Below are 25932 nucleotides of genomic sequence, written 5' to 3'. Positions count from 1 at the left end.
GCCACTTAAACCTCATTCTGATTTTTTAAATTCAGGAGTTTTAAAAAATCAAATATTCCTTATCTTGTTAAAGTGGTCTCAGGTGGCTTTAAATACGTATTACTTAAAGGCTTTTCTTCATAGAGGCCACACAATGACTGACACCCTGTAGGGCTGATGATTCCAGATAAAATCTGGTCATTTGTTCAAGCTAAATCCCGTTTTTTTCTTACCTCACTTTGTTTATACAAAAGTTGGACGAGATCAATCTTTATGTACCTCTTTGTGTGTTGTGTAAAAATCTTCCAGGAGTCTAATTCACTCAGAAAAAAGCCTTTGTATATTTCTCTCACAAAATAACATTTAATTAGAAATTGACTTAATTAAAAATAATATATGCTCAAAGAGTATTGGTTGATTAAATTAATTAATTAAGAGTTATTAGGGTGATCCAATTAAAAAATGGGCAGAAGAACTGAATAGACATTTTTCCAAAGAAGACATACAAATGGCCAACAGGTACATGAAAAGATGCTCAACATCACTAATTATCAGGGAAATGCAAATCGAAAACACAATGAGACATCACCTCACCCCTGTTTGAATGGCTGGTCTCAAAAAGACAAGAGGTAACTGTTTGTAAGGCTAGAGAGAAAAGGGAACCCTTGTGCACGGTTGGTGGGAATGTAAATTGGTGCAGCCACTATGGAAAACAGTACAGAGATTCCTCAAAAAATTAAAAATAGAGCTACCATAGGATCCAGCAATCCCACTTCTGGAATTTTGGGAATACTTCCACAGGAAATGAAATCACTGTCCCGAAGAGACGTTTGCACCCCCACGTTCACTGCAGCATTGTTTACAATAGCCCATACAGACGTACCTCATTCTATTGTGCTTCACTCTGCTGCACTTCACGGATGTTGCCTTTTTTTAAAAATTGAAGGTTTGGGGCAACCCTGCATCAAGCAAGTCTATTGGTGACATTTTTCCAATAGCGTTTGCTCATTTTGTGTCTCTCTGAACCATTTTGGTAATTCTAGCAATATTTCAAACTTTTTCATTATTATTACATCTGTTATGGTGATCGTTGCTCGGTTATCTTTGATGTTACTGTTGTAATTGTTTTGAGGCACCATGAACCCCACCCATATAAGAGGGTGAACTTAATCAGTGAATGTGTGTGGTTTGAATGCTCTACCAACTGGCTATTACCCTCTCTCTCTCCCTTTCCTCGGGCCTCCCTATTCCCTGAGACACAACAATATTGAAATTAGGGCAATTAATAACCCTACAATGGTCTCTACATATTTAAGAGAAATGAAGAGTTGTACATCTCTCACTTTAAAACGAAAGCTAGAAATGATTAAGCTTGGTGAGGAAGGCATGTTGAAAGCTGAGGCAGGCTGAAAGCTAGGCCTCTTGCACCGGTTAGCCAAGTTATAAATGCAAAGGAAAAGTTCCTGAAGAAAATTAAAAGTACTACTTCAGGGGCTCGCCCAGTAGCTTAGTGATTAAGTTCACGCACTCCACTTTGGCAGCCTGGGGTTCACTGGTTTGGATCCTGGGCACAAACCTATGCACCACTCATCAAACCATGCTGTGGCAGTGTCCCACATATAAAATGGAGGAAGATTGGCATGGATATTAGCTCAGCGACAACCTTCCTTAACAGAAAGAGGAAGATTGGCAACAGATGTTAGCTCAGGGCTGATCTTCCTCACCAAAAAAAAACAAAATAAAAAAAGTGCTGCTTCAGTGAACACATGCGTGATAAGAAAGTGAAACAGCCTCATTGCTGATATGGAGAAAGTTTTAGTGATCTGGATAGAAGATCAAAGCAGCCACAACATTCCCTTAACCCAAAGCCTAATCCAGAGCAACGCCCTAATTCTCTTCAATTCTATGAAGGCTGAGAAAGGTGAGAAAGCTGCAGAAGAAAAGTCTGAAGCTAGCAGAGGTTGGTTCATGAGGTGAAGGGAAGGAAGCCATCTCCATAACATAAAAGTGCAAGGTGAAGCAGCAAGTGCTGATGTAGAAGCTGAACCAAGTCACCCAGAAGAGCTAGCTAAGATAGTTAACAAAGGTGGCTACGCTAAACAACTGAATTTCATTGTAGATGAAATAGTCTTATATTGGAAGAAGATGCTATCTAAGACCTTTATAGCTAGCAAGGAGAAGTCAATGCCTGGCTTCAAAACTTCAAAGGACAGGCTGACTCTCTTGTTAGGGGCTAATGCAGCTGGTGACTTTAAGTTGAAGCCAGTGCTCACTTACCACTCCAAAAATCCTAGGCCCCTTCAGAATTATGCTAAATCTACTCTGCCTGTGTTCTATAAGTGGAACAACAAAGCCTGGGTCACAGCACATCTGTTTACAACATGGTTTACTGAATATTTTAAGCCCACTGTTAAGACCTACTGTCCAGAGAAAAAGATTCCTTTCAAAATATTACTGCTCACTGACAATGTAGCTGGTCATCCAAGAGCTCTGATGATGTGCAATCAGATTAATGTTGTTTTCATGCCTGCTGACACAACATCCATTCTGCTCCTCATGGATCAAGGAGTAATTTCGACTTTCAAGCATTATCATTGAAGAAACACATTTTTTCAGGTTATAGCTGCCACAGATAGTGATTCCTTTGATGGATCTGGGCAAAGTCAATTGAAAACCTTCTGGAAAGGATTTCCCATTCTAGATGCCATTAAGAACATTTGTGATTCATGGGAAGAGGTCCAAATATCAACATTAACAGGAATTTGGAAGAAGTTGATTCTAACCATTATGGATGACTTTGAGGGGTTCAAGACTTCAGTGGAGGAAGTAACTGCCGACGTGGTGGAAATAGCACAAGAACTAGAATTAGAAGTGGAGCCTGAAGATGTGACTGAATTGCTCCAATCTCATGATAAAACTTTAACGGATGAGGAGTTGCTTCGTATGGATGAGCAAAGAAAGTGGCTTATTGAGATGGACTCTTCTCCTAGTGAAGATGCTATGAATACTGTTGAAATGAAAACAAAAAGATTTAAAATATGACATAAACTTAGTTGGTAAAGCAGCAGCAGGGTTTAAGAAGATTGACTCCCACTTTGAAAGAAGTTCTACTGTGGGTAAAATGCTATCAAACAGCATCACATGCTACAGAGAAATCGTTCATGAAAGAAAGAGTCAATTGATGCAGCAAAGTTCATTGTTGTCTTATTTTAAGAAATTGCCACAGCCACCCCAGCCTTCAGCAACTACCACCCTGATCAGTCAGCAGCCATCAACATTGAGGCAAAACCTTCCACCAGCAAAAACATTATGACTCGCTGAAGGCCAGATGATAGTTTGTGTTTTTTAGCAATAAAGTATTTTTTAATTAAGAGGTGCACATTGTTTTTTTATACATAATGCTATCACATGCTTAAAAGACTACAGTATAGTGCAAACGTAACTTTTATATGCATTGGAAAATGAAAAAATTTGTGTGACTCATTTTATTGTGATATTCGCTTTACTGCGGTTGTCTGGAACTGAACCCGCAATATCTCCGAGGTGGGCCTGTACTGTAGGATCTCCCTTATATCTAAAAAAACTGAACTCATAGAAACAGAGCACAGATTGGTGGTTACCGGAGGCAGGAAGTGGGAGTGGGGAGGGCAAAATGCGCGAAAGTGGTCAAAAGGTGTAAACTTCTAGTAGTAAAATAAATAAGTTTTGGGGATGTAATGTACAGCATGGTGACTATAGTTAACAATACTGTATGCATATTTGACAGTTGTTAGATTAGATCTTAAAAGTTCTCATTATGCAAAAAAAATTGTCACTATGTGAGGTGATGGGTGTTAACTGAACTTATTGTAGCAATCATTTTATTACATATACATGTATAAAATAAAATAATTATGTTGTACACTTTAATACAATGTTATATGTGAATATAAATAAATAAAAGAGTTAATAGGGAGACACAGTAGCCTAAAATGGGACAGCGCATTTTCACTGCACCGAGAGGGGTAGAGGGATGGGATAGAGAAGATAATGATCCCATACTAGGACTCACTGCTTGGGCAATATCTAGAGTTTCTGTGGTCAGCCTGAGAACTGTATTTGAGGAGGCACATTGACAAACTAGCATGAGTCCAGAGGAAGACACCATGTTGTTGTAGAGCTTAGGAACCCTATTACATGAAACATGGCTGAAGAAGCTAGAAAATAGGAAAACTATGGGGAATGCCAGTAACTTCAACTTTCTGAAGGACTGTCAGGTGGCATAAAGATTTGGCTTCCTCCAGTGCTTTCATGGGTAGAAATCTTTAGGATCTTTGTAACTCAAATCACACTATTCCCATGTGTTAAGAACACTCCCAGCCTTCTCATTGTTCTTACAGTGAAATCCAACTTTCCCGCCTTCACTCTATCTGACAGATGTGTACCACTATGCCCCTCACTCACTAGGGTCCAGACACATTGGGTTTTGCTGTTCCTTCAACACACAAAATTCAAACCCACTGCAGTACTCTTACACTTGCTGTTCCCCAGTTGAACAAGGAACTAAATGAACAAATACATGAAACATTAGTAGTGAGCCTAGGTTAAAGACAGCAGATTTTGCTCAATACAAGAAAGAACTGAGGATCAGAGCCCAAAATCCAAAGCTCTAGCAGAAAATGGACGTTTGTCCATCCGGAGTGATTAAAGTGAGGGCCAATAACTTCCCACCTGTGAAGCTGTAGAAAGTGAATTGTTTGCTTTGGGTTGTGTGGGACAGAAACTCATCATAAATTGCCTTAGGCCCAAAGGGAAATATCCTGGTTTATTTAACTGAAAAATTCCATCATGGCTAAATCCAAGTAATTAAATAATGTCTGTAGGAACATTATTTGTTCCAACTACAACCTCTGCTTCTCTCTGTCTTGGCCTCATTCTACTGCAGGCTGTCTCCAAGAGGAAGCAATGTGGACTCCAGAAGTTTCAGGAATATACTCTGCCTGATTAGCGACCCTAAAAGAAAGAGAGTTGCTATTTCCTAAAAATTCCAGCCATAGTCCCAGGATCAACTATGCTTGGTTTGGCTTGGGCCACGTGTCCACCCTCAGCCAACCGCTGAGGCGTGGAGACGAGATACAATACTTTCAATTGCTACTTCTGGGACTGGTGATAAATCACACCTATATCACTGAAGGCAGAGGGAGAACCAGCCTCTCTGGAACAGCATGAAATGAACTTGTGGGAGGCACGATTCCCCAAAATAAAATAAGGGAGTAGTTAACAAAAAACAAGAGAAAGGGATGCTGAAAAGACAAAAACATGAGATTCCTGTTGCAAATAGTGTTCAAGGTTTCCATAACTGGCCAAAATTTGAATTGCGTGACTTCTGAGAATGTGTCTGGCTCTGCATTCAATGAGTGGAAGTCATTCCTTTGTGTTCACCTGCTCTGGTCCCTCTCCCAGGAAGATTCTGTCATTTCTGGTGGCTTGAGATGAAGGCAAAATAACCTGTTCATGGCAGATGCGGGACAGGTGTTAGGGAAGGGGAGAGGAAAGTTGGACCTGATCTGAGACCAGAACGAGTAAGAGTTGAGGGACGTGACCCAGCTGCAGAGCCTGGCTCTGGAGGCACCACTGTGTGGCCTACCAAGAGAACACTGTCATCTTCCTGATGATTCATCTTCCTCACAATTCCAGAAATAATTAGAATCAAGTGCCCCAAGTCCTCACCTTACTCCTTTGCAGCCCAGAACCTCCCAGTTTGAGGCCCAATCTGTCAATGCCTTCTTTGAACACTGCTCCTGACTTATGGGTTTATGGACTGGGTATATGGATGCCCTATTCCTAGAAAGCCCATCTCAAGTCCCAGTGTGTAAGGAGTTGCTCTCTACCAGTTATTCCCTGTGTTAAATGGAAAATAGCATTTTGATATCTTACCCTTCTCAAGATAGCTCCATTTTTTTGTGTCAGGAAATCTCACCCTGAGCTAACATTCATGCCACTCCTCCTTTATTTTTTGTATGTGGGATGCCTCCACAGCATGGCCAAGGAGTGGAGTAGGTCCATGCCCACAATCCAAACCTGCGAACCTGGGCAGCCAAAGCGGAGCGCACAGAACTTTAACCACTTGGCCAAGGGGCTGGCTCCAATAACTCCTTTTCATATTAAGTGTTTCTTTGCCAGAAGGCATTCCAGCTGAATCTAAACCAGAATTCATAGTTTAGCTGCAAATGGTAAAGCTGTGAATGACTGACCCCTCCTGAACCCCACCACCAACTACCTCTTGGCACGAAGCCCTTAGAAAGCCCTCTTCAAGAGGTAAGTTTTGGGCTAGTCTCAGGAGAGAGATAGAGATAGAGATCTTCCTACAAGTCACCCTCTGAAAGACTGACTTTTTCCTGCTTCTAACAAAGAAGTTTTACAAGCACGAGCTTTGGATTCAGACAGACTGGGGTCCAGATGCTTCCTTCATGAGTCAAACACCATTGTCACCTGGGGAAGTGACTAAACGTTTCTGAGCCTCAATTTCTTCATTCGTTGAATGAAATAACAACATTAATGTGAACTTTTGTGTGTGTGTGTGTGTGTGTGTGTGTGACGGAGATTGGTCCTGAGCTAACATCTGTTGCCAATTCCTCTTTTTGCTTGAGGAAGATGGTCCCTGAGCTAACATCCGTGCCAATCTTCCTCTACTTTGTATATGGGATGCTGCCACAGCATGATTTGATGAGCAGTGTGTAGATCCATGCCTGGAACGTGCGAACCCCAGGCTGCCGAAGTGGAGCACACAAACTTAACCCTTATGCCACTGGGCAGGCCCTGCTTAACCTTTTTTTTTTAACTGAAGTGTGTATATGTTCATATGTAATATGAATATGAAAGAGACACAGAGAGAATGAGAGAGGAAGTAAGAGAGAGAGAGAGAGGGAAAGAGGGAGAGAGACAGAGAGATCTCCTTTCTTGCCAGGAAAGGTAATGGGGGACATTGTGTTTCCTTTCCTTAGGGAGCCCAAACAGGGAGCTTCTAAAAGATGACTTCTCTTTCAATCTTTCCTGGAAGCCTCAGTTTGTTTAGCATTGACTCTGAATGTTTCTGAGGAAAGACAGGGAGCAGAGAGCAGGGGATGCCCCAGGCATGGAAAGGTATGGGATCTGAGTGCGCACACTGAGAGGAAGCCGTCTGGGGAGGTGCTCTGTGTGCCCCTGGGAGGCGTGTTCACCCAGGTCCTCACAGAAACTCTGCAGAGTGTTGTGTGCCCAGGGTGGCCCCGCAGTAGCAGAAATGGCTGACTGTCAAGATACAGCTGGGCATATCAGCTGTAACCAGTGTGGCCCTCTCTGAATTCTCTGCGCTGCAAAAGAAACTGAGGACTTTTCCATCACTTGGAGGCAGGTAAATTAATGAGAGAGTAAATAAAGGTGGAGAATTAATTCCCTGCCATTCAGGCTGCGTGGAATCTTAGAGCTGGATGTCTGAATATAATTTAAAGGTAGTAACGAGATATTCCTTATACTCCCAAGTGGTCGTTAAAAATTCACACTCACTGGTCTGTAGAGAGGCATAGAATGCTCTCTCTTTCGGCACTGAGGGCCTTAGAAGCACCTTCAGAGAGGCCCGTATTGATGGCACATTGTTATTGCTTAGGACATGCGTTTTCACGGATGAGCTGCTCTTATCCACTGTGCGAAAGGCTGATTACTTTCTCCCTAGAGCTTGAGCATTTTCCAGGCTTTATTTATTCCTAGCCTGATAGTTGAGCAAGATATTCTTGTACAGAGAAGACAAATGTGATCTTGTTCCAGGACTTCAATACAGAACTTGTGATTTTCATCACTCTTTGAGTTACCATCTTTTAGGATGAGGATTTTCCAAAAGGCCAAGTTATCATTTTTGGCTGATGATGACTCCCCAGAGAGTGATCACTGATTCCAACTAGAGACTGATTCTACTTTGGGAGTTGTTTGCGAAGCAGCTTTAATTAGGTGTTGAGCTCTTTATCAGTCCTCGGCAACGCAAATTAGACATTATATCCCCCTGGGAGCTCCTCAGTCGTGAGTTCTCAGCCTCTTCCCTCTTCCCCACCCCCAAAGTCAGTGGGAGATTGTCCCGTCTGAGGACCAATAGTGCTGCTATAAAACTTGCCTTTTATTTCTCAGTGGTTCTAAGTCACGTTGCAATTTGCAAGCTGAACCTCAGTTAATGACCTGATTTTTATAATATTTAACAGGCTTTAAGGGATTTGAGCTATTCAGAGTTGAATCTGGAAGCACTTCAACTCAGCTATTTTTCAAACATGTTTATTTTCTGTATTTCTGGCAGTGTTTTGCTAAGAAATGCTGCTGACACGCTCTCTCAGTAGTGGCATTCCAGACCCCTGCAGGAATCCCTTAGATGAGAGAAATAAAGGCTGCGTCGGACACAGGTCAGACTTAAGCAGAATGCCGAGAATCTAAATCAACATAAGCACATAGGAGTATAACAAAATGAGTCTCCCTTCTTTGCAGTGCCAGAAAATGCTTTGTAATTCTCAGAATAAATTATCAATGTTTCCTTATGAAAAACAGCCATGACTTTCTTAAAGGGTAGACAAAAAGAGTTCTTATGATGAAACTTGTGCAAGTTGGGCCACAGGACTCTTGTCTTAAGAACAGCTTTAAGGATCGATATCTAAAAGGATTATCAGAAGGAAATGGAATGATTTTAAGATTTAACCCTGAAGCACAAATTAAAAAAGAAAAAATGCAGATGTTCAAGTCAGCTTTCAATATTATGCACTAAATGCTTCCTGGCTGGAAATTATTTTCTTAGTTTCCACCTTTTCCTACGAAAGGAGATGGGTGACTGTTTCCTTTGTTGGTATCTGCAGAAATACTGTGTATCTTGAGGGAATGCTTTTCATTTTCTCTTTTATTGTGTTGAAATCAACAGCCCTGTGTTCATTCAAATTTCAGTACTCGTCTTGTTTCTTCCTCACTGTTTGAACTTGACACATTACTAAAACAAATCTATACACTAAATCTATACACTTTCTTTGATAAGTTAAGTCAAAGAGTTTCTACTGATTGCATTTTGAATTGTTTTCTCTCTAAATGTTCATTGTCAAGTGTCTTGCTATCTTCTACATTTGTACATATCTTATCTCTCTTCAATTTGTTGATGCAAGGGAAAATTAGTTTTTCTCCTGAAAATTGATTTTTTTTTTAAAGATTTTACTTTTTTCCTTTTTCTCCCCAAAGCCCCCTGGTACATAGTTGTATATTCTTTGTTGTGGGTCCTTCTAGTTGTGGCATGTGGGACGCTGCCTCAGCATGGTTTGACGAGCAGTGCCATGTCCGTGACCAGGATTAGAACAAACAAAACACTGGGCCGCCTGCAGCGGAGCTCATGAACTTAACCACTCAGCCACGGGGCCAGCCCCTGAAAATCGATTTTTTTTTTAATTCTCATTTTTTTTTATTAAGGTTATAAAAGTTAACATCCTTGTGAAATTACAGTTGTACATTATTATTAGTCATGTTGTAGGTACACCACTTCACCCCTAGTGCCCTCCCCCCAACCCCCTTTCCCCTGGCAACCACCGATCAGTTCTCTTTGTCCATATGTTAACTACCACCTATGAGTGGAGTCATACAGAGTTCGTCTTTCTCTGTTTGGCTTATCTCACTCAACATAATACTCTCAAGGTCTATCCATGTTGTTGTGAATGGGATGACTTTGTCCTTTTCTATGGCCAAGTAGTATTCCGTTGTATATATATACCACAACTTCTTTATCCAATCATCAGTTGCTGGGCACTTAGGTTGGTTCCACGACTTAGCTATTGTAAATAATGCTGCAATGAAGATAGGGGTGCATGGAACTTCTGGAATTGCTGATTTCAGGTTCTTAGGATATATACCCAGTAGTGGGATGGCTGGGTCATAAGGTATTTCTATTCTTAACTTTTTGAGGAATCTCCATACTGTTTTCCATAGTGGCTGCACCAGTTTGCATTCCCACCAACAGTGTATGAGGGTTCCCTTTTCTCCACAGCCTCTCCAACATTTGTCACTTTTGGTTTTGGATATTTTTGCCATTCTAACAGGTGTAAGGTGATATCTTAGTGTAGTTTTGATTTGCATTTCCCTGATGATTAGTGATGATGAGCATCTTTTCATGTGTCTATTGGCCATCCGTATATCTTCTTTGGAGAAATGTCTGTTCATGTCCCCTGCCCATTTTGTAATTGGGTTATTTGATTTTTTATTGTTGAGTCGTCTGAGTTCTTTGTATATTATGGAGATTAAGCCTTTGTCGGATAAATAACTTGTGAATATTTTTTCCCAATTAGTGGGCTGTTTTTTTGTTTCAATCCTGTTTTCCCTTGCCTTGAAGAAGCTCTTTAGCCTGATGAAGTCCCATTTGTTTATTCTTCCTATTGTTTCCCTCATGTGAGGGGTTATGGTGTCCGAAAAGATTCTTTTGAAGCTGATGTCAAAGAGTGTGCTGCCGATATTCTCTTCTAGAAGACTTATTGTTTCAGGACTAATCTTTAGGTCTTTGATCCATTTTGAGTTTATTTTAGTAAATGGTGAAAAAGAATGGTTGATTTTCATTCTTTTGCATGTGACTGTCCAGTTTTCGCAGCACCATTTGTTGAAGAGACTTTCTTTCCTCCATTGTAGGCCCTCAACTCCTTTGTCAAAGATTAGCTGTCCATAGATGTGTGGTTTTATTTCTGGGCTTTCAATTCTGTTCCATTGATCTGTGCATCTGTTTTTGTACCAGTACCATGCTGTTTTGATTACTGTAGCTTTGTAGTATGTTTTGAAGTCAGGGATTGTGATGCCTCCAGCTTTGTTCTTCTTTCTCAGGATTGCTTTAGCAATTTGGGGTCTTTCATTGCCCCATATGAATTTTTGGATTCTTTGTTCAATTTCTGTAAAGAATGACATTGGAATTCTGATTGGGATAGTGTTGAATCTGTAGATTGCTTTAGGTAGTATGGACATTTTAACTATGTTTATTCTTCCAATCCATGTGCATGGAATGTCTTTCCATCTCTTTATGTCGTCGTTGATTTCTTTCAAGAAGGTCTTGTTGTTTTCCTTGTATAGATCTTTCACTTCCTTGGTTAAATTTGTCCCAAGGTATTTTATTCTTTTTGTTGTGATCATGAATGGGATTGAGTTCTTGAGATCTTTTTCTGTTAGTTCATTGTTAGCATATAGAAATGCTACTGATTTATGTATGTTGATTTTATACCCTGCAACTTTGCTGTAGTTGTTGATTGTTTCTAATAGTTTTTCTATGGATTCTTTGGGGTTTTCTATATATAAGATCATGACGTCTGCAAACAGCGAGAGTTTTACTTCTTTGTTGCCTATTTGGATTCCTTTTATTTCTTTTTCCTGCCGAATAGCTCTGGCCAACACCTCCAGTACTATGTTGAATAAGAGTGGTGAAAGTTGGCACCCTTGTCTTGTTCCTGTTCTGAAAGGGATGGGTTTCAGTTTTTGTCCGTTGAGTATGATGTTGGCTGTGGGTTTGTCATATATGGCCTTTATTATGTTGAGGTACTTTCCTTCTATACCTATTTTATTGAGGGTTTTTATCATAAATGGATGTTGGATCTTGTCGAATGCTTTCTCTGCATCTATTGAGATGATCACGTGGTTTTTGTTTCTCATATTGTTAATGTAGTGAATCACGTTGATTGAGTTGAGGATGTTGAACCATCCCTGTGTCCCTTGTATAAATCCCACTTGATCATGGTGTATAATCTTTTTGATATATTGCTGTATTCGGTTTGCCAAAATTTTGTTGAGGATTTTTGCATCTATGTTCATCAGTGATATTGACCTGTAGTTTTCCTTCTTTGTGTTATCCTTGTCAGGTTTGGGAATCAGGGTGATGTTGGCTTCATAGAATGTATTAGGAAGTGCTCCATCTTCCTCTATTTTCTGGAACAGTTTGAGAAGGATAGGTATTAAATTTTCTTTGAATGTTTGGTAGAATTCTCCAGAGAAGCTCTCTGGTCCCGGACTCTTATTTTTGGGGAGGTTTTTGATTACTGTTTCTATTTCTTTACTTGTGATTGGTTTATTCAGATTCTCTATTTCTTCCTGATTCAATTTGGGTAGGTTGTATGAGGCTAGGAATTTACCCATTTCTTCTAGGTTGTTCAATTTGTTGGCATATAGTTTTTCATAGTATTCTCTTATGATCCTTTGTATTTCTTCAGCATCTGTTGTGATTTCTCCTCTCTTGTTTCTAAGTTTATTTATTTGAGACTGCTCTCTTTTTTTTTGTGAGTCTGGCTAAGGGTTTGTCGATTTTGTTAATTTTTTCGAAGAACCAACTCTTTGTTTCATTGATCCTTTCTACTGTCTTTTTTGCTTCAATATCATTCATTTCTGCTCTAATTCTTATTATTTCCCTCCTTCTACCGACTTTGGGCTTTGTTTGTTCTTCTTTCTCTAATTCCGTTAGGTGTCATTTGAGGTTGTTTATGTAAGATTTTTCTTGCTTATTGAGGTGAGCCTGTATTGCAATGAATTTCCCTCTTAGGACTGCCTTTGCTGCATCTCAAATAATTTGGTACAATGTGTTTTCATTTTCATTTGTCTCCCGATAATATTTGATTTCTTTAATTTCTTCAATAATCCATTGTTTGTTCAGTAGCATGTTGTTTAGTCTCCACATTTTTGGCCCTTTCCCAGCTTTATTCTTGTAGTTGATTTCTAGTTTCATAGCATTGTGATCAGAAAAGATGCTTGATATTATTTCAACCCTCTTGAACTTATTGATGCTTGCTTTGTTTCCCAAGATATGGTCTATCCTTGAGAATGTTCCATGCGCGCTTGAGAAGAATGTGCAACCTGCTGTTTTTGGATGAAGTGTCCTATATATATCTATTAGGTCCATCTGATCTAGTTTTTCATTTAATTCTATAATTTCCTTGTCGAATTTCTGTCTGTATGATCTGTCTATTGGTGTTAATGGGGTGTTGAGGTCCCCTACTATTATTGTATTGCTGCTGATGTCTCCTTTTAGTTTTGTTAATAGTTTCTTTATGAATTTTGGTGCTCCTGTGTTAGGTGAGTATATATTTATAACTGTTATGTCATCTTGGTGGAGCGTCCCTTTTATCATTATATACTGCCCCTCTTTGTCTTTCTTTATCTGTTTTGCTTTGAAGTCTACTTTGTCTGATATAAGTATGGCAACACCTGTTTTCTTTTGTTCATTATTGGCTTGGAGTACTGTCTTCCATCCCTTCACTCTGAGTCTCTGTTTGTCTTTGGGGCTGAGGTGTGTTTCCTGGAGGCAGCATATTGTTGGATCTTGTTCTTTGATCCATCCTGCCACTCTGTGCCTTTCGATTGGAGAGTTTAATCCATTCATGTTTAGTGTGATTATTGAAATGTGGGGGCCTACTGTTGCAATTTTATCACTTGTTTTCCAGTTCTTTTGCATTTTGTCCTGATGGAGAGCTGTTACTTTGTGTTATTGTCCTTCTGCTTATCTCCTTTGTTCTGGATTTTGTAACCCCTTTCCTTTTTTTGATTTTTCAGGAATGAGTTTCTTCCTGAGAAATTCTTGAAGAGGAGGTTTTGTGGTGATGAACTCCCTTAACTTTTGTTTATCTGGAAAAGTTTTTATTTCTCCATCGTATTTGAAGGATGTTTTCGCTAGGTAGAGTATTCTTGGCTGCAGGTTTTTGTCCTTCAGAGTTTTGAATATTTCATTCCAATCTCTTCTAGCCTGTAAGGTCTCTCCTGAGAAATCTGCTTGTAGCCTTATGCGGTTTCCTTTGTAAGTTATCTTCTTCTGCCTGGTTGCCCTTAGTATTTTCTCTTTGTCATTGACTTTTGCTAGTTTCACTATTATATGTCTCGGGGCTGCTCTTCTTGCGTTAATAAAGTTTGGAGATCTACTGGCTTCTGTGACGTGAAGTTCCATCTCTCTTCCCAAGTTTGGAAAGTTCTCAGCTATTATTTCTTTGAACAGGCCTTCTGCCCTCTTTTCCTTCTCTTCTCCCTCTGGTATACCTATAATCCTTATGTTGCATCTCCTAATTGAGTCAGATAATTCTCGGAGAGTTTCTTCATTTCTTTTTAGTCTTAATTCTCTCTCCTCCTCTGCTGCAGCATTTCTATATTCCTATCCTCCAAATTGCTAATTCTGTCCTCCATATTATCGACCCTACTGTTCAGAGAGTCCAGATTTTTCTTAATCTCCTCCATTGTGTTCTTCATCTCCAGTATTTCTAATTGGTTCTTCTTTATAGTGTCAAGCTCTTTTGTGACATAGCTCCTGAACTCATTGAGTTGTCTATCTGAATTCTCTTTTAGGTCGTTGAGTTTCTTCATAATGGCAGTTTTGAAATCATCGTCATTTAGGTTATAGATTTCATTGTCTTTGGGATTGTTTTCTAGGTGCTTATCATTTTCCTTCTGTTCTGGAGATTTAATGTACTTTTTCATACTGCTTGATGGCATGGATTTGTGCCTCCTCATAGAGATAGAGTTTAGTTGCTGCTTCCACTTGTTGCATCTGGTGTGTGTGTGGGGGGGCAGCTGTTTAGACTGCCCCAACCAGGAACCCTGTCAGCTGTTACTGACTGGGCCTGGACCCCTCCTCGTAGTCACAGTGGTCCTATGGGGTCTCTCATCGGTTGTGGGGGCAATCACAAGGGGGCCTCAGGCTGCTGGTGCCTACTGCCACAGTCCACCTAGACGTGCTCCCTCCTTGTGGTCTGCAGCAGTGTTGTGGGCTTTCCCATCAGCCAGGAGCAGGATCACCTATAATCTCCGATTTGTCCCTAACAGAGCCCACTAGATCACACTTGTCCACTATAGGTCCCAGCAGAGCTATGGGTATCTTCTGCAGTCTGTCGTTAGCTCACCTGTGCTGCTTTTGCCCCAGGGCCTTCCCGCCTTGTGATTGCCAGTCGGGAACTCTCCACTAGTGCTGTGCAGAGGCTTTCACTGAGGCTGCTGTAAGAACCTGGAGATCTCCCCTGGGCTACGTAGCCATTTCACCGGAGCTCTACTCTGCCCCACTTCACTCTCATGGGATCTCTGGGAGCCTCTTGCCTCATCTGGGACACGGCCAGAGTCCGTGGGCCTGGCGGTGGCTTGTAAGCTGCTGCCTTGTGGGGAATTCTGCTCCAGGGAGCTTCCTGGTGTTCCAAATGCTGGGTGGGGCCTCCCTGCCAATGGCGAGCAGAGGCCCTCCCTGCTGGGGGGGTGTAGGACCCTGGAGCGACCCCCTGGGCTGCAGAGCCGGGTGTTGGAGCTCCACCCAGTCCCCAAGCATGTCCACGGGAAGTCCGGGCACTCCCTGCACCGACGCGTGTGAAGAAGACCATGAGCCCAGTGGCAGCTTGCGGCCTGGAGCCGCCCCAGGGGATCCTCCCCCTGGGAGCTTCCCTTTGTCCTGGATTCTGGGCGTGACATCCCTGCTAATGGTGAGCAGAGGCTTTCCCTGCCAGGGAGATGTGGGAACCCGGAGCCTTCCCCCGCACCACAGAGCCAGGCGCTGGAGCTCCAACCATGTCCCCAAGCACGTCTACGGGAAGTCCGAGCACCCCCTGCACCGAGCCGTGTGCTGGAGACCATGAGCTCAGTAGCAGCTTGCGATCTGGTGCCGTGCCGGGCCCACCAGGAGCTTCTGTTTGTTCTGGCTTCTGGGAGGGGCCTCCCTGCTAATGGCGAGTGGAGGCCTTCCCTGCCGGTGGGTGCGGGACCCTAGGGATTCCCCCCTGGGCTTAGGTGTGATCGCGGGGAGCTTGGGTAGGGGTGTTGTCACCTGTTTCCACCGTCGCTCCACTGGTGAGTGCACACTCCTACCCTTGGTGTGTGGCGATGCTATGGGGAAGTCCGCTGGAAGAGAGCCCCCTCAGGAACTAGGCTGTCCGGGGGTCGGGGGTCAGAGAGTTTTCACCTATTTCTGCCTCCTCCCGGGGGGAAGTCCGTCCGCCTTCCAATGTGTAGTAGCACGAGACTTTTAGGAGTCTTGAGATGCTATCTGGATATCCTTTGTTAATCGGTGAATGTCCAATTAGTTGTAGATTCCACGAGGGAGAGACAAAGAAGACCTCTCACTCCGCCATCTTGAAAATTGGTCTTTTTAAACTGATTTGAGGACTTTTCAAGAACAAGGGTTAGAGATCAAGACTGTTAAATATTCTTTGTTTCACCATTGGTTATTTAGTGGGGTCATATTACATATTAAACATTTTTAGAAAACAATAATTATGTTTAATAATGCCTTATAGTTTAAAATATTTCAAATTACTTTATCTTATTTGCACAATTTCACCTGCACAAAAACTAAACACAGAATTAGTTGACTCTCCTAAGACTCCTCAAAAATTTCATAGCAAAGCTTGAGTCAAATATCTCCCTCCTCAATTCTGATTCCACTTCTGAACTTCCGAAAATAGTAGTAAGATAGTGGAGAGAATAGTGTGATGTACCCTCATGGGCTCTCACCTAGCTTCGACAATTATGGCTTATCTGTTTTCATCTATACTTTCCCATTCCTTCCACCCCAGTACCCTTTGCTGGATTAATTTAAAGCAAATCTCTAACAACCTATTGTGTTTTCCTTTATCAGCAATTTCCTTTTTTTCCCTTGATTTCAGGCATGAGTTGAGGTAACCCAGACTCACTGCCTCGGGAAATGAAGCATTCGGAGACTGATAGAGTAGATTATTAGATTTCGAACTTCAAAGTGGTCTTTAGAAACTCTCACCAGAGGCAAGATTTTTTAGTTTCAAAAGACAAAGTTTATGTAAAGGAATAGATCACAATGTAAAAGTCAGTTTTCCCATCCCAGGTTTCAAAAAAGAGAGTCAGTTAGAGAGGAGATGAGCAAGTGTAGATGCCCATGGAATCCCAAGAGTGGTGGCTGCATCCTGGCCTTGGGTGAGTCCTTGGGTGGAGAGATGTTGGAAAACTCCACATTTAGGGGTGTGGGGGCTGAAGAAGAAAGGATACCTGTGACATTATGTCCATCTAAACCCCAGGAGGCACTCTGTGACACCATGGTGTGTAAATAATGGAAAGGTTGTTTGATGTGTTGGGTCAGAAACATACAGAATTTATCTGGAGGGCTTAGGGGTTGTTGAGAGAGCTGGATGATCTGGAGGGACTACATGGTGGAGACAAAGAGGACAGAGAGAGATCTGAGTAGACAGAGAGCAGGGACCCAGTAGAGTTATGAACATCTCAGAAGGCACCAGCCAGGGAGAGATTTGGCAGCTGGTAGACCCTCACACTTGATGCTGTGGACTTTGAACCAACCTCAGGGGAAGGGGAGAGAACAGGCCCTCAGCTGACTGATACACTGAGTTGTTTCACATTCACTGTATTGCCACCAGGTGAAATGAGACATTAAGATAGGAATTACATTTACTTATGAGAAGTAGAGTACATTTTTGCCCCCTCTGAGTTTGTACCCACTCCACAGAGAAGAACTGTCAGAACTCAGACTTTCTTTCACCCTTTTATCTTTTTTTTTGAAGATTGGCACCTGAGCTAACATCTGTTGCCGATCTTCTCTTTTTTTCTTCTTCTTCTCCCCAAAGTTCCCCAGGACATAGTTGTATATTCTAGTTGTAGGTCCTTCTAGTTCTGCTATGTGGGATGCTGTCTCAGCATGGCCTGATGAACAGTGCTAAGTCCACACCCAGGATCTGAACTGGCAAAACCCTGGGCCGCCCAAGCAAAGCGAGTGAACTTGACCACTTGGCCACGGAGGCTCTCTTCCTCTCTTTCTTACAGTCACGCTCCACCTCTGGCTTGTGGTTTCCTCTTGTTTCATTATATTATCAGGCAGGCTCTGGGCGGGTGGTGGCTGCAGGAAGCCTCAGACATACATGTAACCAACTAGAAACTCAAGGGAAAAGAAAGAACCTCTTTGCCAACAGCTTCCTCAAAGCACCAGGGCTAACTCTCATGGAACTGTTTTGCACCATGTCCTTGAACCAATCACCGTGACCACTGAGATGGAGTATGCTCATATGGCTGACCTGAGTTACAGCCTACATTGAAGCTGGCGATGGGGTCAGTTGATCTCCATTTCCTAAGGGAAAATTGAGGGTGATGTTCCTAGGAAGGCAGCAAGATACTGGACAGGCTGAAGTAGCAGAGAGGTCCACCACAGAAATATTTCATAAATATTTGCTTAAATGAGTGAAACAAACAAAGCCTTCAAAATCTAAGACCAGACTTTTTGCAACTATACTACATTACCTCTATCTTTATTCCATATTTCATATACTAACATCCCTTACTGAACAAGAAGTTGGAACTTGGCCACCCTAAAATGGTGTTCACTCTGTAAGATGGTAAGTAAGCTGTCTAATCATGACACATTTTGTGTAAGACTTATAAATTTTTAATGGTACTTCCATGGTACCTAACTTTCAAGATTTAAAATCTTATAAAAATTTAATAGTGAGTTCATAAGTAGCAAGAGAGTGGGGGAAGTGAGGTGAGAGACTGCGTTTTGAAGTAAGCAATCTGACTAGTTCCAAGTGACATGTGAATTTGAGGGAGAGTCATACATCCTGAAGAAATAAGTTTTATTTACTCATAAAGTTTCTGAGTTCTCCTCAGCCTTACCTCTTATGGTCAAGGGTCCACTGGGTCTTTGGGGCCATGAGTCAACTCTACTTATTCCCCAAGATAGACTATAAGCTCTATGAATGCAGGGCCTGTTCTTACCTGCACACTCTGACTGGCACAGCCTGGTCACATGGCAGAACCTCAATAAATACTTACTAAATGAGTGAATGAATGAATGAAGTATGAGCAGTGGCTTACATCAATAAAAGTAGTACAGACATACTCAATTTTGACTTTTATAGACTGTTATATAGACTCAATGTTATATAGAATATTATTTTTTAAGTTTTTTTTTTTATGCTCTATATGGATTGATATTAAAATTATATTGCACCCTGTATTTCTCCTCTCATGGCAGTTATCATACTTGTTAATAACAGCCAACATATAATGAATCTTACCATGTAGCAGGCTCTCTTGTAAGTACAGTTCACTTAATCTCTGCAACAATTCTAGGAGGTTCTGTTATTACGCACATTTTTTATTACACAGCTTGTTGCTTGTAGAGTGCCAGGATCTGATCCTGGCAATGGGGTTTCTAAGTGTGTATTCTAGCTTCCAGACTTACAGTGCCTTTTGTAAATACTTGTTTGACATCTGTTTCTCTCTTATGTAAGCTCTATGGTACTCTCTTATCCACCACACCTAGCACAGGGCTTTGCTCATCTTAATTTGTGTCAAATGAAAGAAGAAATTAATTAGCTAATTTCCTTAGCACACACTGATTGACAGGAAAGAAGAGTTAAAAAGTGTGTTAGATATCAGAGAGTTTACAGATTTCTTAGAGGATGTAGAGAGCATATAATACATTACATTTGAGAATAGCTAAATATTTAATGGAGATACATAGAAGATAGATAGATAAATAGACAGATATTCAGCATTTATAGTCTGGTTTTAGTTAGACTTACTTCTTCTCAGGCTCGGATTTGAATACTTAAATCATCATATTTTAGGTCTGGGTTGGTATACATGTCACAATTAATCAAAATCTTGACACTTTTCTACACAAGAAAACTATTTTTACTTTAGTGGCTTTTTTGAATTACTTCTTGTAAGTGCACTTATAGACACAATGGAATGGAAGAAATCTTTCTAGACCTGAAATACTTAGGTCTATTATAATTGACATTTTATTCTGAATCACCAGCACTCTACACATTAAAAGAATGATGTAATAAGTTATGAGGAATATTGGTATCAAATTCTTTTAAATATTCATGTTTATAAGCCATCGTGTGCAACAGTCTTCAGCATTTCCTTAATTGCGTCAAGTATAAGTGAGAAATACAAAGATAAATCATAGAAAGGATTACAATAATAGTATATTTCATAACTCCCTTGAGATTTCATTTGTTCTTTAGAATTTTACTTGGCCAAACAGGTGTTTTTAGCTGTCATGTGTCCCTCTAGATACATATCTGTTTTATTTAATATTTGTTGTGGGGGCCAAAAGTGAATTATCTTTGGAGGTCCAAAACAAACTCTACACTTAATATGGATAAATCATCCAAACTGATGTTCGCTATTCACCAAATTAAATTGTGGAAAAAAAAAATGAAAAGAATCTGCAATTTCAAGGAATCTCCTCTGAAATTGCAGATGCTAGAATTGAGATATAACTATGTGATCTAATTTTCCCATAATTGCTAGCATTTTCTCCCCCATGGTGATAATCTCCTTTAACTTCATCCTAGTCAAATTTCATAACTTCTCAGTCCCATTGTCTTAAGTTGGATCTGTAGATCCAGGGCTTAAAAGGTATGGAAGAGGGTCTGGTCTCTCACCTTCCTCTCTCCCTTCTCCTTTTCTTTCTGAGTGCTTACTTTTCTAGTGCTGCACTGGGGATGAAATAGAGGACAAATGATATTCCCTTAGGTGACTGCTTGAGGAACAGTGGAGTCCCCTTCATTTGTTGGCAAAAAAAAAAAAAAAAAAAAGTCACATTAAGGGTTGTCCCTAAGGTGTGCAGGATCCTGGACAAATATATTTTGTGTGTGGCCCCTGTCTAACAAACAATTTGTTTAAAAATATACTATAAAATTCATGGACTCATATAAGGTATAGTGATTTATCAATGGAAATTTAATATAGTGGGTAGAGAAGAGGTATTTACACATTTGTTTAGTGTCCAGTCAGTGCAAGTAGACTCTCTTCATAGAGCCCACACCCCATCTCTCTCTGTTGAGGTCCAGGAACCATCTCTTTGTGCTCTTTATTGTCAAATGTGCTGTTCCCAGCTACCTTCATATCTCCCCCTGTGAGATAAAGGTACTGAGGCTGTTATTATTCACAATTCCCTAATACCATATACTTAATGCTGCTTGTGGCATTACTCATGAGGCTGCATTATTCTGTGAGCAGTGGCTTCCAGGAGTCTCTCAAGGTTGTTACTTTGCTTTGTTGATGATAACATAGGTAAGTCTTATCCAGCGTAAGCAGGAAAATGTGAACAACAATTTGTTTTCTGGCTATGTCAAATTTATCCTTCAAAATTTTACAGTGTAAACATAGGACAGTTCACCTTCCTTCAATGTCTTTTCTTGAACTCATCAGGACCACAATCAGTGCACTCCTAGAATGTGACATCTTCATTGTGGAAGTCACCCAGACACTGGTTTACCCATGTGGGCACTTTTGTCAGTTCTTTGGAGGGCCCTACAGGCCCTATAAAATTTCACGGTGCAGAAAGTCCAGCTGAGGCTTCCTCCTCACCTCAGCAATGACCAAAGGTGGGCCATCTCACACTCCTGTTATCAGGACCCTTCACCAAACAGGTAGCCCTCTATGGTCCAATAAGAATGCTTAGGATTCAGGCACCATTCCAAGTCTCTACTTCTTGACCCACGAAGAACTCTTTTTGATCCATTTGGGAAAGCCAAATAGTGGAAACTGAGTGACCCCTGGCACACTGCCTTTCTTAGGTCTGACACCTCTTTTTACTTTAGTATCAGGACACTTCAGAGCTCAGCAAATTTCAGAGAAGAAACCTGTTTCTAACTTGGTGGAAAGAAGATGCCTGTAGGTACTCCCCTTCTTATAGGAGGAGAACAGATTGAGGAGAGCAAATGGAGAAGGGAAGATTGCTTCACCCACAATGGTTTCTTAGAACAGAACTTCTTATCCACCTCCCCCTACAATCCCCTGAATAGACACGGAGTCATGAGATGCATGGTCCAGATCCAGCACTTTCTGCTTCAGCAGTCAGCTCCTTCAGGGACTGCCTCAGCTGGAGAGCTGCCCTTTTCAGGATCATATCCTTCTTGGGACAACTTGTGTCTACTCTGCCGACTAAAGGATGGAAGAACAAGACCTGGTCATTTCTGCCCCATATGGGGCACTCTGGAGCGAGCACTGCTCCCTCTAGGGTGCCCTGTCAGGTTGGTTGAGGCTTTGCCTATCCCGCATCACAGTTCAACTTCTCCCTCTGCCTGAGCCTGCTTCCTCCTCCAGCCTTTCACAGGTTTTTTTCTAAGAAACATCTTGTTCCCCAAATCCCATCTGAGCATCTGCTTCCAGAGAATCCAGCTGGTGACCCCCCTCAACCCACTTTTATATGGACTGGGAAGCAGTGGAAGGGGAGGAGGAGATTTCAGAGACAGTTCCCTCCTCGTAAATGTTAGGCTCAGGTTTCCATAGGGACAGCATGGTGTTTGTTTCTTTCTCTTTCTCTCTTTCCTTCCTTCCTTCCCTCCTTTCCCTCCCTCTCTTCTTTTCTCCCTTCTCTCTCTCTCTCTCTCTTTCCAGGGTTGTAGCTCTGGTTGCTGATTCCTGGAGAGGAGGAAAGATGGCCTCACCATAACGTATCACCTTAGTTCCACAGGCATTAGTTTCTTTGTACCCCACCCAGTCTGAAAGCATTTGGAGGGCAGAACTTGTCTTAATTTTTTTTGTGTGTGTGTCTTTCCCAGAACTTAATACAGTTCTGAGCACAGAATTAGTGCTTAACATATGTAGTTTTTTTTTCTTCTCTTCCTCTTTCTCCTTCTTCTTTTGGAAACTGTCCAAACTTATCTAGTTCTCCAATTGCTCTGGGGCTGTACCTATTACTCTCTCCATGGCCACTAGTACAGCCCTGGAGTAGCTGCACCTTCTCTTGCAAGGGCTGCTGCTCCACAATCTTAAGAGATAATCTTGCTTCCTCTCTTGTGCCTCCTCAGGCTGACCTCCAGAGAACAACCCAGAGGCTCTCTAAAGAGTAAGTCAAATCACCTAATTTCGGTGGCTTTCCACTAGGTCTATAGTGACATTCAGACTCTTTACTGTGGTCTAGACAGCCCTACCTGATGTGACCACTGCTTCCTTAGCTTGCTCCACTCTCCCTCTTGTTTGCATGCTCTAGACATGTTGGCCTCCTTTGTCCCTTAAACGCATGAGTCCTGCTCCAAGCTTAGGAAATTTGTCCTTGCTTTTTCTTCTTCTTGGAAGGCTCTTTCCTGGTACCTGTCTGTGTGACTCTTCATACCTTATCCAGACCTCAATTCAAATGTCACTCCTCAGAAAGGCCTTCACTGCCATCCTAACTAAAGCAGCCATGAGGAACCTCTCTCTTACCCTAGCCTATTTTATCATCTGCATGTACTTGCCATTAGCTAAAGTTAATTGACTATTTCTTTTGTATTTTTCTGACTCTTCTCTCTTGAATGTAGGATCCCTGAGTGCAGGGGCTTGGTCATGTTTCCTGCTCTGTCCCTAGTGGACAGAATAGGTCTTGGCATAAAGCAGCTGTTCAAGAAGCATTTGTTCATGACTGAACTATGATGTCTAAATGTCTCATTCATTCTGTAACTATGTTTCCTTTATTGTTCCTAATGTCCTTTTGTGCTTGGATTTTTTCTCTCTCCTTTTTTTTCTTCTTGACTACACTTGCCAATCCACTATCTATTTATTACTTTTTTCAGGAAACTAACTTCTGGTTTTATTGCTCAGGAGTCATGTCTATGTTTTCTAATTTTTTAAATTTCAATGTTCTGTTGCTCAGTTTTATTTTGATGTCATCAGCATTGACCTCACTCCAGGGCTTTCACTCACCATGGCACATAATTCTGGGTCTCCTGCTGACTCTCCATTAACCACCTGGGATAGACAAAGCACACCTGAATGCATGGATGAAATGTCAACAGAAGGCACTTGGTTAGATACTAGTTGGGATGTATCTCCTGATCTGCCCTCTCAGTGAACTCTTTTTGCCAGTGAAGAGCTTTCTAATTCATTGCTTTTAGACTACTGCACTAAACAATGAACCCAACTACTGGACCAAAGTACTTGGCTGTTAGTCTAGTGAGGATTTAAGGATAAATTTGTTCCTCAGGTACCTGTGAAGTTGGGTGGCCGAAGATCTACATCAAGAACAAGAGCAGAGGTGCATTCCAGCCTCTTCCACATCCCTCCAGCCTTCTGTGTTGGTATCTCTTTTGTTCAATCCTCTGAAAAGGAGTGAGATCAAGCTCCCACCTTTTATAAGCTCTTGACCTTAGGCTGTTTTTGAAACCTAGAATAGGAGAGTGGACTAACTGAGATACCAGAAGAACATGTTGGTAGACACTCTCTGATGGCATGATCTCCCATTTTGTTTCCTAGTGTTGAGAACTAAATTAAGAAGGACACAGGGTAAAAGCAGACTATGAAGTATTTATTTGGAGATGGTCAAGGACATTTAGAATATGGCAGCCTGCTATGTCATCTCAGAGTAGGAATGATTAATGCAGTGCTTTTCTCACCACCCAAAGAACATGAAGTGCACATTTATTAAAGAAAAAACTTGAATGATTTTATTTGAATATGGACTGGGTAAAAAAGTTGGAAAATCTATCTTTCTCTTTGTGTTCTTTGTGCTAAAATTAATTCCTAGCTTAACATCTGGTTTTCTAAATCTTTCTTTATTGGTCACAAAGATAATTAGAAATCTATTTTCTGGCAGCAGATTCCAAAATAGAAGATAAGGACAATAAGGACTTAATGAGTAAAACACACATTTTTATATCCAAATAGCTTACTGAAGACAGTAAAAGCCAAACTCATTGTTTTCATTTCGTCTTAAAACTGTAAAGACCACACATATAGACCACAAGTCCTTTGTTTTAATTTTGGTTTTCTTCAATTTGTAAATGATTCACACTATGGGGAAATATAACCAGCTTTAAAAACTATAAAATATATTTATTTATATATATATGCACACATATTTGTATATATACTTATATTTACGTACACACACTTATACATATATATCTCATATATATATAATATTATATATTTCTTGAATATATATGGCCAAGTTATATGAAGCATGACCAAGTCATCAGAGCAAGAATGCTGTCATTTAAAGTAGACTCCTCTGCATGTTTTGCTTTTTCAGAAAGTTGGAAATCAATCCTCAGAATTGAATTTTATCATGCAACTTCTATGTAACTCTAGCCTATAGTTTATTTCATAGAGAAAAGGAATAATTCAACATTGTTATTCTCAACCATGAGCTTATCTCATGGGAAGTGGAGAAATATTTGACCTTGAACTTTCCAAAGCCATGGTAAATTTATTCCTGTCAAATTTGGCCTGGTCACAGCATTTGATGCTCTTTAACCAGTCTGTCATGTAATATTCTCTCTACTCTTTCCACCCACAAGACCCTTTTAGTTTGCTTACTTTGTCACTGAATTCATCAGAGTAAGGTGCTTTTAATGCAGGTAATTAATATAAAAAGATTTGGGAGTGTAAAATATCTCAATATATATTTAAATTGAGAAGAGCTTTTCTCTCCTGCTCCATGCAGTTTCTGAGACATTCGTGTTTCTGGTATTTCATGGCTTAAGTCAATGGAAACAGGGTAGAGAAGAATGTGTGTCTGTGCGGGGTAGCGAGAAAAGGTTGTTTCAGCCTGACAGGGGAGTGGAGAGGCAGCCAGGAGTGGGGAACTGGGGAGGACTGGGATTAAGCCTGGAAAAACAAAACGTAGCCAGCTCATAGAGATATTTGAATTCCAGGTTAAGGATTAGATTTTATCATGTTAAATACAGTTGATCCTTATTACTCATGGATTTTGCTTTTGAGAATTGCCTCCTAGCTAAAATTTATTTGTAACCCCAAAATCAATACTCACAGTGCTTTCACAGTCATAATGGGACACGCACAGAGGGGGGAAAAATTTGAGTCACCTGATGCGCATGTTCCCAGCTGAGGCTGAACCAGGCAAAACTCTTTGCCTTTGTTTCAGCTTTCATACTGTAAACTAGGGTCTTTCTCATGGAGATTTATACCATGTTTTTCACATTTTTGTACTATTTGTCTAAAATGGCCCCAAGAGTAGGGCTGAAGTGCTATCTAGTGTTCCTACAGGCAGGAAAGCTGTGATGT

General features: G+C 41.0%; 1 pseudogene; it reads left to right on the top strand.

Annotated features, from left to right (window-relative positions):
• Positions 1-1275: 1275 nt before the first annotated feature.
• Positions 1276-3328, top strand: LOC139085144 (tigger transposable element-derived protein 1-like; annotated as a pseudogene).
• Positions 3329-25932: the final 22604 nt, after the last annotated feature.

Source organism: Equus przewalskii, chromosome 8 (genome assembly GCF_037783145.1).
Source record: "Equus przewalskii isolate Varuska chromosome 8, EquPr2, whole genome shotgun sequence".
Taxonomy (NCBI): domain Eukaryota; kingdom Metazoa; phylum Chordata; class Mammalia; order Perissodactyla; family Equidae; genus Equus; species Equus przewalskii.
Note: the sequence above shows the minus strand (reverse complement) of the source record. Positions and strands in the feature narration are given on the sequence as shown.